We start from the raw sequence: 13,026 nt of genomic DNA, 5'->3' as shown, positions 1-13,026 counted from the left end.
TCTCAGATGGAATCTGCCAGGAATGAGTAGATTTGGAATTCACTTATTCGTTTATTCATGACTGCCAACTACCCTATTTCTCCACCTGTTTTGTTGTTGTTGTTCTTCTTGTTGTTCTTTCCTTTTTAAGCTAAATATATCACTGCTTACTCAAGTTTTTGAATGGAAACTTAAGAGAGTAAATTTACTGTTCACATGCAACTGGTGAAAAGCACTCACTGATTGTCTTTTAAAAGTTTTATTGTTTAATTTTCATAGAATACATATGTATGTGTGCAATTTGCTATGTTTTGATATATGTATCTGCCCAAGAAATCATCATCGCAAGGAAGATAATTAACATGTCAATCAACTCCAAGACATTTCTCATGACACATCCCTCCCTTATACCTGCCCTGACCTTCCTAGGCAACCTCTAATTTACTTTCGGTCAAATAAATTAATTTGCATTTTATATTAATAGAATCTTATAGTACATACTTTTTTTTTGTCTGATTCTTAATGCACAGCATAATTTGGAGGAAATTCATTTACAGTTTTGTATGTATCAATAATGTGTTCCTTTTTATTCCTGCGTCATATTTGCTTGTACAGCTATACCACACATTGTTTATCTATTTGTCTGTTGAACATTTGAGCTATTTTTAGTGTGGGGTTATTACAGATAAAACTTTTGTAAACTTTTTTATGCAAGTGTGAACATAAACTTTAGTTTTTCTTTGATAAATATGTAGGAGTGGAATGGCAAGATAATACAGTAGGTGCATTTTACTTTTATTTTTAAAGAGACCTCCAAGTTGTTTTCCAAAGTAGTTGTACTACCTTACATTTCCCATAGCAGTATATGAGAGTTCCAGTTCCTCCATACCCTTGCCAACACTAGCTAGATATGAACGATCTTAATTTAAATCATTTTGATATGTATCTAAGGGTGTTAAGTTGTAGTTTTAATATAGATTTCTCTAATAACTTATAATATTGAGCTTTGCTATCCATATACCTTCTCTGGTGAAATGTCTGTTCAAATTTTTGCTCATTTTATTAGGTTTCTTTTGTTTATTATCTTATTAGTAAGTTTTTCTCATTTTATAAGGTTTCTTTTGTTTATTATCTTACTAGTAAGTTCTAGATATAATTTATTTATCATATTTATGATTTTCAAATATTTGCTTTTCTTTTAAATTTCTTATTAATGTTTTTGAAGAGCAGAAGATTTTAATTTGGATGAAGTATAATTGATTTTTTTTTTTTATAGATTATACTTTGTATTATCTGCCACTTAGTGCCATCTAAGAAATCTTTGCCTAACTCAGGTCGCAAAGATTTTTCTCCTTTGTTTTCTTCTAGAAATTTCACAGTTTTAGGTTTCACATTTATTAAATTTTGATTAAATTTTGTAAAAGGTGTCACCTGTGGATCGAAGTTCTTTCTTTTTCTTCTTTTTCTCCTTCTCTTCCTCCACCTCTTCCTCCTTTTTTTCTTTTTTATCTATAGAATTACAATTGTTACCTCACCATTTTTAACAACAAAAATTCCTTTCTTTACTGAATTAATTCCCTTTGCACCTTTGTCAAAAATCAGTTTTCTAAATATATATAGATTTGTTTTGGGGTTTATTGTTCTGTTTCATCAGTATATTCATTGGTCTTGACACCAATACTACACTGTCAAAATTACTGTCACTTTAGAATGTCTTGAAATCAAAGTGTCAGTCCTCCAACTTTATGTTCAAAGATTTTCTGGCTATTCTAGATCTTTTGAATTTCCATATGAATATTAGAATCCCCTTGTCAATTTCTACAAAGAATTCTGCTTGGCTTTTGATTGAGACTGCATTGAATTCATAGATCCAGTTGAGAAGAATTTACATCTTAACAATATGTAGGCTTTTGACTAATAGAAAAAGGCCATTTACTTATATTTTTAAATTTTTTCCCAATAATGTTTTATAGATTTCGGTTTATGTACAGACGTTTCATATTTTGTAACAGTTAACCTAATCTGACTAAGAGACTACATAAAGGTGAAAACGAGTTTTCTGAGACATGAGATAAGAGACAGGTGTCACTTTATAGAGATAGCAATGAGCCACACTTAAGCCCTCACACAAACAATTATATATAAAATAAGACAATAGGAGCCCCTGAAAAAAACGACTGTGGTTCATGGTGATAGAGTTGCTAAGGGTAGAAATGTTGGGTGGTGGCTTGAGAAGGACTTAGGAAGAGATTGACAGTCAAACAGAGAACAAAGTCTAGGAATCTATTGTGCACATAATTGTTCATTTTTAGTGGTGAAATTTAAAATTTTATTTTTAGGCTGTCCTAAATGACTATTCCTGTTTCCTTGACAAGGTCAGATAGATACACAATTTATTGCAGTATCACAGAATTGAACTGATCAGAAAAAATAACTGCTTTACTTTAATGCAGATTAACGCCAAGTCAAGTTCTGTTCAATGTCAGTGAAATCCCAGTGTTTAACAACCTTTAAAAATTTAATAGTTAATAATCTGTGATGGATGATGAAGGTATTGATCTTCCTAATATCAAAGAATATATGACTATAGAGCCTCCTGTGACACTTTAGAGCTCTATGTGCAATTAAATAATGTTAAACAAGAATTCACATAACTATAAAGACCATTTGAGTTCATTCCCTAGGCTGACTTCCTTCTCTCTTGTATACTTTTGAATCATTTTAGGCTGCGAGGAAAATATTTAGTATTGAAATGCCTTGCAGCTATGTTAAGTCCCTTGAGTGGCAGTTGACAGTTCTGAAAGGCCGTGGCCTTAGAAGCTGATGAGTCTCCTACCCAACTTGAATTCCGAACAGAGAGTTATTTTTAACTCCACTATCAGCGCATATGACTTTCCTTGCAGGGCAAGTGAGCCAAACTGATGTGATGTTTCTATTGCTGAGGTGAAAGAGTTTGAGACATAGCCAATAGTTTCACATGATTCTTTAGGGTAGTAAACAGCATTGAAAAAAATGGCAATCGAAATCAAATAAATGACAACAATTTTAGTGAACTATTCAGGAGTACCAGATCTTTTTCACTGAACCAAATGAAAAGTTACAAGGACTTTCTAGAATTATTAATCTACCTAAACCTAATAATTCAAGTGCTGATGGGATAGTGGTGGTGGTGCAAAGATCAATTTAAGGAGATCTCTTGACATTCTTTTCATAGAGTGTCTTTTAAAGACATATTTAATCTTACCACCATTTTTATCTCCATGGAGAATTTCATTCAACTCACACTTTAGTCCACTCTTCATAAATCACTCAGCTACTGACTTCAAACTTCAGTTCACTCAGTTCAACACCTACTGAGCAACTGGCACATGCAAAACATTAAATGGGAGTTGGAAGGAATACCAAGATAAATAGAATGTAGCGTTCACTCTCCAGGGGATCACATTTCAATACAGAAGGAAGACACACACACATAAATGATTTTAAAACAAGAGAATCTCTGCAAAGTGTTTCTACTATTATGATGTGGAAAGAGAGATGAATTCTGGCTATATGTAAGGATGCAGAAAGAATACCATCTTTTCTCTTATGATGACTTCTGCAACCTCTACATAAGCCTCTGTTTGGGCTCATCATATGTGATATCATTATCAAGTAGGATGCTTACAATTACAAGCATAATAATAATTGTCTTAGTGAGAAAAAGAAATCTTGCACACTTTAATAGTAACCTGGAAGTAGATGATTCTTAGTTTGGTGCAGTAATGTAATGATATCATTTAGGACCAGGCTCTTCTAACTCTCCCTTCTGCCATCTTCAGTAGTTGATTTTTCAACATTTAGCTTGTTACCTCCTAGTTGCAAGAGGGCTGTCTCAACTCTAAGCATCATTTGCTATACAATTCGTTCGAAGAAATAAGAAGGAGAAAAATATTCTCACTGTTTCTCTGTACTGGGAGAAAAAAATCCTTCCCAGTAGCATCTCAGGACATTGCTTTTACATTTTATTTGCTAGTACTGGGTCATTTTTACAATTAATTAAAGGAGTTACTTAGCAAAGGGGAAACATTCATCTTCCTTGTTGACCAATCGTAATTCATTTCCTGAATCCGTGGCAGAGCCTGTTTACCCTGAGTGTGTCACTGTCCAAGAAAAACAAAATATACAAATCAAAAAGAGGAGGGGAAGAGATTGGCAACCAGTAGTGTCTTACAGAACATATTCATATAACTAAGTACTCAGAGATTACACCATCACTAAAACTGAAATGACTACATCATCACCAAATCTAAAATAATCCTTGCCATTAAAAAAACCATGGGGGTAAGGAAGGTGAAATGGTGAAGAATGGAGAATATCTTCATAGCTCAGTCAGGGACGTTTGGAGTGTGACATTATGGCACAAGCACCTACACGTGTGATTTTCAAACCACAGTCCAAATGCCTGAGTAGCATTTAGTGGAATTATACAGTATTTGTCCTTCTGTGACTGGTTCACTTCACCTAGTTTAATATTCTCAAGGTTCATCCATAGTATAAAATATGACAAGATTTCCTTCTCTCTTAAGACTGAATGTTACTCTATTTAATGTATATACCACATTTCTAATGGTTTAGAATATCAGTCATGCACAATGAAAAGTTATAGAGATCTGCTGTACGACAGTCTGCATATAGTTAGCAGTACACATTGTAAAGCAAAAAATTTGTTAAAAAGGTAGATTTCATATTACATGTTCTTTACCAAATAAAAAATGTATATCAATACCAAAGTCACCCGAGATACCGATTTTAAGGCCTGCAGTTTTTTTGGTTTGGGTTTCTTTGTTTTACATTTCCCATGACAATTGTAAAGTTTAAACTGACTGAGACAGTCCAAATGTTCCCCTGAGCCTGGCTAAACTTCAGAGTTTTTATCCTGACTATAGGCCTATATCCTCCCTTTTTCTAGAGCATTTATTTCAGAAAATTTGTAATTTTTTTCTCGGCTTCTTTGAAATGCTTATGAACTTGTCCTTAGCTTTTTGCTAGTTCTACAACTCAGAAAATGTCTTTCTCAAGGACCAGCTAACAATCTCTTTGAAATTTAAACATTCAAGGAAATAGCACTTCTGTCTCCCAGTTTCTTGGGGAGGGTAGGGGCCTAACTTGGATGTATGGATCTTCATTAGCAAACACAGATGGTCTGATCACAGAGCAAATTCAAGGGTAACCCAATGTGCTCCTTCCATCCCATTGATCATCATTCCCCCTCATGTCCTCCACAAGCTCACTTGAGCACATAAAAACTTTTCTGCCTTTTGTCTCAGCTGAGTGAGTATTCAGACTTGATCTGAACTCTCTCCCCTATTGCTGGCAATAGTATAGGAATAAAACCAACCTCTGTCTGCTCATCGGTGAGTTTTTTTTTTCTTTAACATAAACACAGTTAAAAATTTCTAAGTGACTTTAGAAGACCTACTATTATTAATCTACTGAACCTCAATAGACCTTCATTTCCCCATATGTGAATAGCACCTTCCTCATAAGATGCCTGAGAGGATTCCATGAGATAGGCACACTCCCTAATCCGAAGTGGGAACTAAAGAGTAGGTGGTGTCTTTCTTTTCCTCAGGGACATTAAGTACAAGGAAAAGGGTTGAACATGCTGATTTACGCAGGCTTTAGTTTATTGCTATTGGTCTACAGTGTTACATTGCTACTTTTGTCAATCCGGAAAATAATTTCAGTTCATATGGACTGCTATTAATAAACAATTTATAAGAGTTTAAGAATACAAAGTAACTAAAGAGCAGGGATCAAGAGATAATTAATTTGCGTTTTAAAGGTGATGACTTATCTGTGATTAGTCTATCAAACCAACAAAAGAATATTCCTATACACTGATCGGCTTTTTCATTATGTCTCTAGTCTAACCTACCCCTCTCTATATCTGAATGTGGAATTTAATTCTTTCTGTTGGACAGTCCCCTTTCCTCCACTTTGCTTGCTCCCCATTATATTATTGATGTTGGAATCTCTCTTTTATTTTTTTCTTTATATTTCTTCTTAGCATTTAACTTTAAATGTGTTTTTGTGTGCATCCCCTCATTTAACCTCACATTTTTCTTATGAGGAAAGTAGGCCATGTAAATTTCTTTTATAAATGAACAGACTGAAAAGAGAAGTGCTTTTCAAAATTCAAGTAGGTAGCAATTGGAGGAAACTGTACAAAATTCCTACCATCTAACTCTAAGTTCAGTGTATTTTCTATTTTGCCATGTTAACATATTTTAAAATATGTTAGGAATATACCTTCCTATTTCTAGTTTTCATTAAAATATCAGGTAAATTACCAGTATGTTGGCCCCTAGGGGTTATTCATTTCTCTTCCTTCAACAACTGCTTAACTGAATTCCTAGTACTGCTTTTTGCCTGTTTAATGAATGGTATATTTGCACTCTTTGGATATACCTGAAGAAAACTACTAAATTAGATTAAGAGCTATGGCTGAACTTTGCCAATTCTGTTCTGCCTGCCTGACTGAAAGTCCTCCGACGCCAGGCACTGTGACTGCATGCCTCCCACATAACTAGTCCTGAGGGCTTTCTTCCCCTCAGCCTCTTTGTACTATGATTCTTGACTCCAGGCCTAGATACTCTGCAAACTGTGATAGACATGTATCAGAGTTGGATAAACTCAGTTGTCAGATAAACGCTTCCCTGACGGCACAATTCTTTAAGGAGAAGAATGTAGTGATAGGACTCACCAATTTTTTCATGGCAAAGCCCAATAATTAGAAAGTTTGCCTTCTGATGGAAATAAAGTTCTCAACCATAGATCCCTGGGAATTAAAGAACACAAATGATTTATTCTACCACTGTATAAAGAAATTTTAATATCTAATAAATGTTTTTTTCTTGTATTGGCATATATAAGAAAAAAAATTAACACTAAAAGATAAAATTAGGCTTACATTTAAACATGATTAATAATAATTAAGAATTGAGACAGTTAAACAGTTGCTTTTACATCAAATTTTGTTTAAAATTGTACCTTTGTTCATATTGAAATGCTTTAAATTTTTTAAAAATTATGTCTTTAAGTTTCAAAATCTAACGTTTTCCCGAATCCTTATAATAACTAATATCTGTCTTCTTCCCTTTGCTATGTCCAGAGTGCTGCAAAATCGGATGAAGTGATAAGATCCGAGCTTGAAAAGGAATTGTGTGACTGAAGTTTTGATTCCATATGTTACTCCTTCTAAGAAATAGGCATAACTTTTTCAAAATATTCTTTAATTGAAATTCATTTGTGTTGTCAAATGTTTTAAGTGGAAAAATCCATGGCAATATCAGCCCTCTATTATCCACTGCCCATTATCTCTTATTTTGAATTATTAACATCAGAATAACACTTAGCTTATCAAGGATTAAAGTGAAGGGACCTTTTGCTTTGGAAGGGTAAGAAACGATCTGAAGTTATTTGGACAGCCAGAAAGACACAAAGACACAATGCTTAGACACTGAATACTAAGAAGGTCCTAATTTCCACAGGGAGGCAGGAAGGATAAAAGATGGAGAAAAGAGAGCAAAAAAGATAAAATTTGTCTATTTTCAGGGTACTCCTGAAAATTCTTGCTATTGTCACTGCTACCTAAGGTAAGAAGACATTAAGACTAATTTTAAAGAGATTGATTGCCCAAGTCACTCTAAGCTAAGTGCCAATTTTCAACATTCAGGTCCTGTCCTCTTTGTAGCAGAAAGCGATAGGGGAGAAGAGAAAGAACTGATGAGATAAGAACATGCACAATCCTCCCTGCTTTTTAGCATCACTGTAGGACTGTGCTTCTGGCATATGTTTTCCATAGAATTTATTGCCTATGTGTGAGGAGTATCGGCCAGATCTGTGGGAATGATTCACTAGAGACTTTGTGAAATTTTGGTTCTTAGATAACAAGTCATTTCTAAAAGCCGAAAGAATCCTCTTCTTCTTCCTGCATGAAAGTTAGCATGTTGTAGCACTTTAACTAGTAGAACATAGACAGAGAGACAGCATCCCATGGCATGGGTACTGGCATTTCCATGTAGGTCATAGCAATGGCAGAATTTCTCCAACAGGAGCAAACAAGACCCAAGAGGGAGTCAAAGCAGGATGGGAAGAAGTCATATTGGTACTGAAACTGACAGAAAGATTTAAAGGTACACATGAGGCATTTGGCAATTTTGTAAAACAACTGGGCAGTCCCTAACCATGTCCCTAAATTCCTGAGTGGAGGGTTTTCAAGTCAGCAGCCTTCTGGGTTAAAACCATAATTAAATTATCAAAATAAACCAGAAAAAAATGTATGTAAGATTTGATCATAAGCTACCCACTGCTCTCCCCTAGAAATCCAAAACTGGACTAATCACCATGATGTGAAACAGTGGGTAGAAAATCTTAGAAAGGACCAAGGCTGCCTGGAGCTAGCCTTCCACATGAAACTCATGAGGCAACTTCAGGTATCACATATGTTTTCAACCGTCACTAAAATTTAAGATTCCACCACCAGCCTGATGCTGGAATTTATTGGTTTATCTATTTGCTGAGTACCATTGTAAATACAAACTCAGTGACTCTTTCCACCCAAAATAAAAGATCTATTTTGGGGAAAAGCCTGAAAATTTTTATTGATCAAAAGTTTCATGAAGACTAAAATGAAGAACTTTTAATACTTTTCCAAATAAATCTTTTCTCCAAAAATGAACATGAGCAAATTTTGTATTATGAGTCCAGGAACCGTTCTTTCACCTAATTCAAAATAAGTGTTCATTCACCAAATATTTATTAGATGTCTACTTGCTGCCCAGGACGATGACAGACGGGGAGTATTGGTGAGCCAAGGAAACACAGTCTCTGTTCTGACTGAAACTATAGTTTGGTAGGGGTAGTTGAGAACTAATTAAATAAGCCCAGTAACAAATATGAATTACTAACAAAGAAAAGTGCCTCGAAGGAAAAAGGAAGCCAGCCTGCACTTATAACTAAGTCCCTGGCCTTGGCTGAGGATCAGGCAAGAACACCCTGAGGAAGTGACAGGAGGAGAGAAATGAAGAAGTTAATCAGGCAAGATTAACTTAACTTTAATTCAAACTAAAATGACTAAACAACACAACAGATCCTCTGCAATTTAAAAACAAAAATCTCTGGCAAGAGATATAGTTCTTCATTCAGCCATATTTTCATCTTTATAATCACATAAAATATAGAAGATCATAGTTACAAAAATAGGGAGAATTAAAATGTTAAATGGCAGACACAATCTTAGGAAAGTTGCTCACAGTCAAAACATTTTATATTAAATATGCGCGTTCCCCTCCAGTTAGGTCTATTGGGTGTATGGATGAAACTTGGCACTGCACGCAAAGACCACTGGTCCTGCTCACATTCCCTGTGGTTTCTGAAAGAGGAGTAACTACCATTACCTATTATCTGTGCTGTCATTACCATGTGATGACAGATATTACCTCAGAAGTATATAGCAAAATTTGAAATACCCTTAGCCTCAAAATTTTATTAGTGTTTTTAATATGCTATTGTCAAGAAATAGAAAGAGCAGTGTAAAAATGGAAAAGCCAGAAAAAGTTGCAGACTTGACTTAAATGAAGGATTTAATACTCATGATGTTTCTGTTTCCCATCTGTGACTAAATTAAATCATTCTGTGATCCTGAGAAAGTCACCTATTCTCAGTTGACTCTTCCCACTGATAATAACAGGAGAGGGGGTGTTATTTTGCTCTTTCTCTAGCTTTTAAGGGTAGGAGAACTCTGCTGCGAATGCACCAACACAAGAAAACTTTCCTTTCTCTACTCTGTTCCTCCTAATTTTTACAGTTTTTTTTTTTTTTTTTTAAATTAAGAAAGTGTTTTCTTCTTTGGTTTCATGAAGTCTTACTCTCCAGGCCTATCAGAAAATGAGGCTACTACTTATTTTGTAGCAATTGAAAAAAATAAGATCATAGGTATAATTATAACTTGAGCTCTATAAGAATATAATCACTATCATAAAGATCATCACTCATCATAATAATTTTTGAGAACTCACTGTGTGCCAGAGCTTCTGTTATTAAATAGTAAACATGAATTACCTCATTTAACTTTCATGACAAGTATTATTACCTCATTTAACTTTCATGACTAGATATTATTAGTATCCTCATTTTACAGGTGAAAAAAATGAGGACTAAAGAGACTTACTTCTCCAGGTGGTACATTTAATAAGTGTGAGAACTGGGATTTTATCTGAAGTCTGTACTCTGAATTATCTTTCCATCTAGCACAAATTGTGTAACTCTTACCTATAGCTGCATCAAAATAAAATAATAATAATAATAATAATAATAATATAAACTCAAATGGTTACATCAGGAAACTTTCCAGGTAGCATTTTTAGTGCCCTCATCTTTCCAAGTATTTGGAAGGAATTCAAATAACAAGTTATTATACCTGCTCCATAGGTGTTTCCTCCAGGCCCACCATCTTGGAGAGAATCTCCAGGTGAGTAGTTGCACTATTCTTAGAAACTCTGACATGTTTCACTCTCTCCTAAGAAATTCAAAACAGCAGCCTCTGGGAATAGAAAAAATAAATAAACTAGGAAGAAATTAATTAGTAGTGCCATCCTTTCCAGCACTTTGTGTGAAAACCATAGAGAATTTCCAGGGAGAAATAAAAATAGACCAAAGTCCATAGCCACCTCTCTGCCTTTTTAACAAATTTCCTCTAGGGCCTTTGAAAACATGTTTTCAGCTTGCTAGGGGAAACAATAATAAACTTCTGAGAATGTTCCAAAGGTTGGGATGCATTTACTTCTCATTTCTGTCTTTTAAAGACTGCATCTTATGCTCTTGTTTAACGTTAGAAATTGCAAAACTTGATTTCTGTGTCTGAAGATTCAAACCCCAAATCTGAAGAATAAAATGTGAGAAAACACTTCTAATTTGACCTTAAACAACTCTCTCATCAGTAGTTAGAGTTTGCAGATTCTGTAATGACAAAATAAGACCTTGTATATCAAATCTCTTCAGTTGATATGAAATTAGAAAATAGAAGCAACCATTCAATTCATTTAGGCAAAACAGGGGTGAGGCAGAGAAGAAGATGTTCTAAGGTACTAGCTCAGTAATAAAAATAAATAAAAATATTTTAAAGATCAACGTGTTAAATGTGTTACTCATTCACTAACAAAATTCTTAGGTTATCCTATTATGAGCCGGGCATACTGCTAATATAATTTCTCTGTACTCTGATTTCTACAAGTATATTGATGTTTACTTCACATTGTCTTCTACTATGGGTTTTCGGAGTAGAGTAATAAAAAGGAAATAGGCTTAGGTTTAATTTCTAGTTTCGTTTATTGCTATTTATGCAACATCAAACAAAGTAGTTAATCTGTCTACTTTATCGCCCATCTGCAACATAAGGGAAATTATTACTCACTTATTGTTATAAGCATTAATTAAATAATGTGCTTATACAGAGTGAGACCCGTCTCCCTATATTTCTTTCTATCCTCTGCAATGCCTAAAATGCAGAGGCTTACTAAACATTTTTTCCTGAGGATCATCAAGTATTATTTCTGATAATTCACCATTAGCGAGTCTTCAGAACAATAATTCATATTGTCAGAGTTCCCATTTACATTATAACAAAACCAGTGTCATCACCCAATTGTTTCAATTTATAAGGTCCACACACATAATTTTATGATTTTATGGCCTTCTATCCAAGGTGCTGTGCAAAGCAGTTAAGTGGAGGGTTTGTCTTTCAGACTTTCTCTTCTGGATTTATTGGCCTGTGAATCACCTCCAGCTGTTCCACTCACCTTTCTTTGCCGCTCCAAAGACCTTGATTTAGACTAGCTCTAATTTCATTTTGATAAGATGCTCTTGAACTGTTGGACTGAAGAGATTCATCCATTTATTTAACAAATATTTGCGGTGCCTGCCACAAACATGAATTGTTGCTAAATCTGAAAATATTATGCATGACATAGGCTGTGTTAGAATATTTTTTTGTATTAAGATCCAGTATCAATCAAATCACAGTAAGTAAATTAACTTCGATACTTTTAAGAGTGGCTTATTTTATAAAGATTAAATTACCAATGGGTCAATTCCAGAGGACTATAAGAAAGAGAGAAAAATCTCAATGATTAAGGGGCTGAGACTGAAAGCAGTAGGCAGAGACTGGTAGTAAGAACCAATTTTCTTACTGCTGCTGCACACTAGAGCCCAGACAAATCTGAATATGAGTCACCCTCCTCAGCAAGCTTTAAAGGGCTAATTACACATGTCCTAGAATAGAACAAAGAGAATTAACCCAGCAAATTTTTCTATCTAAGACTAATGTGCTAATATGAACATGCACTCATTTTCTAAGGAAACAGCCCAGAAGTCCTTAATCAATTTTATACGGTATTACATAGATATAAAAATGTTTGCTTCCAATTTTGATCAAGTGGAAGTACACTGGGTTATAAAAATGAGATAGATAAAAATCAGTGCCAAGTTCACTGTTGTTTCCCATTTTAGGGTTAATAAGTTTCATTTTCAATTCTAATATTCTGAGTAATCTGAGAAAAAGACTTTAAATCACAACCTATGTTATATGTTCTTGAAGTTCTTCCTGTCTATTAATCTCGTTGTCATTCCTTTAAAAATATGGTAGAAACTTCTTTTAGTAGGTATCTGGCAGAGATTTAAAACATTCCCTTCACCTTTTCATTGTTATTTCAGGAAAGAATAAGAAATAAAAATGGATAAATTGTTCTTCTGAGAACTAAAGAAAGAGAGATGTTTTTTTCTTGCTGCACTTACCACCCCAGGGAAAACTCTGTGAAGAAAGTTAATACTTTCAAAAGAAAGTTGGGTCTTTCCACCACTCCAGTCAGTATTTGAGAATGGAAATCTTCTACAGTCACTGTGTTCAGCATTTAGTATTTCTCAGAAATCATTCTTTGTATTTTTATTTCTAGAAGAAAAACTTGCTTTCCCCCACTAATCAACAGGTTACCATCTCTTCAATTC

Source organism: Pteropus alecto, unplaced genomic scaffold (genome assembly GCF_000325575.1).
Source record: "Pteropus alecto unplaced genomic scaffold, ASM32557v1 scaffold3, whole genome shotgun sequence".
Lineage (NCBI taxonomy): Eukaryota > Metazoa > Chordata > Mammalia > Chiroptera > Pteropodidae > Pteropus > Pteropus alecto.
Note: the sequence above shows the minus strand (reverse complement) of the source record.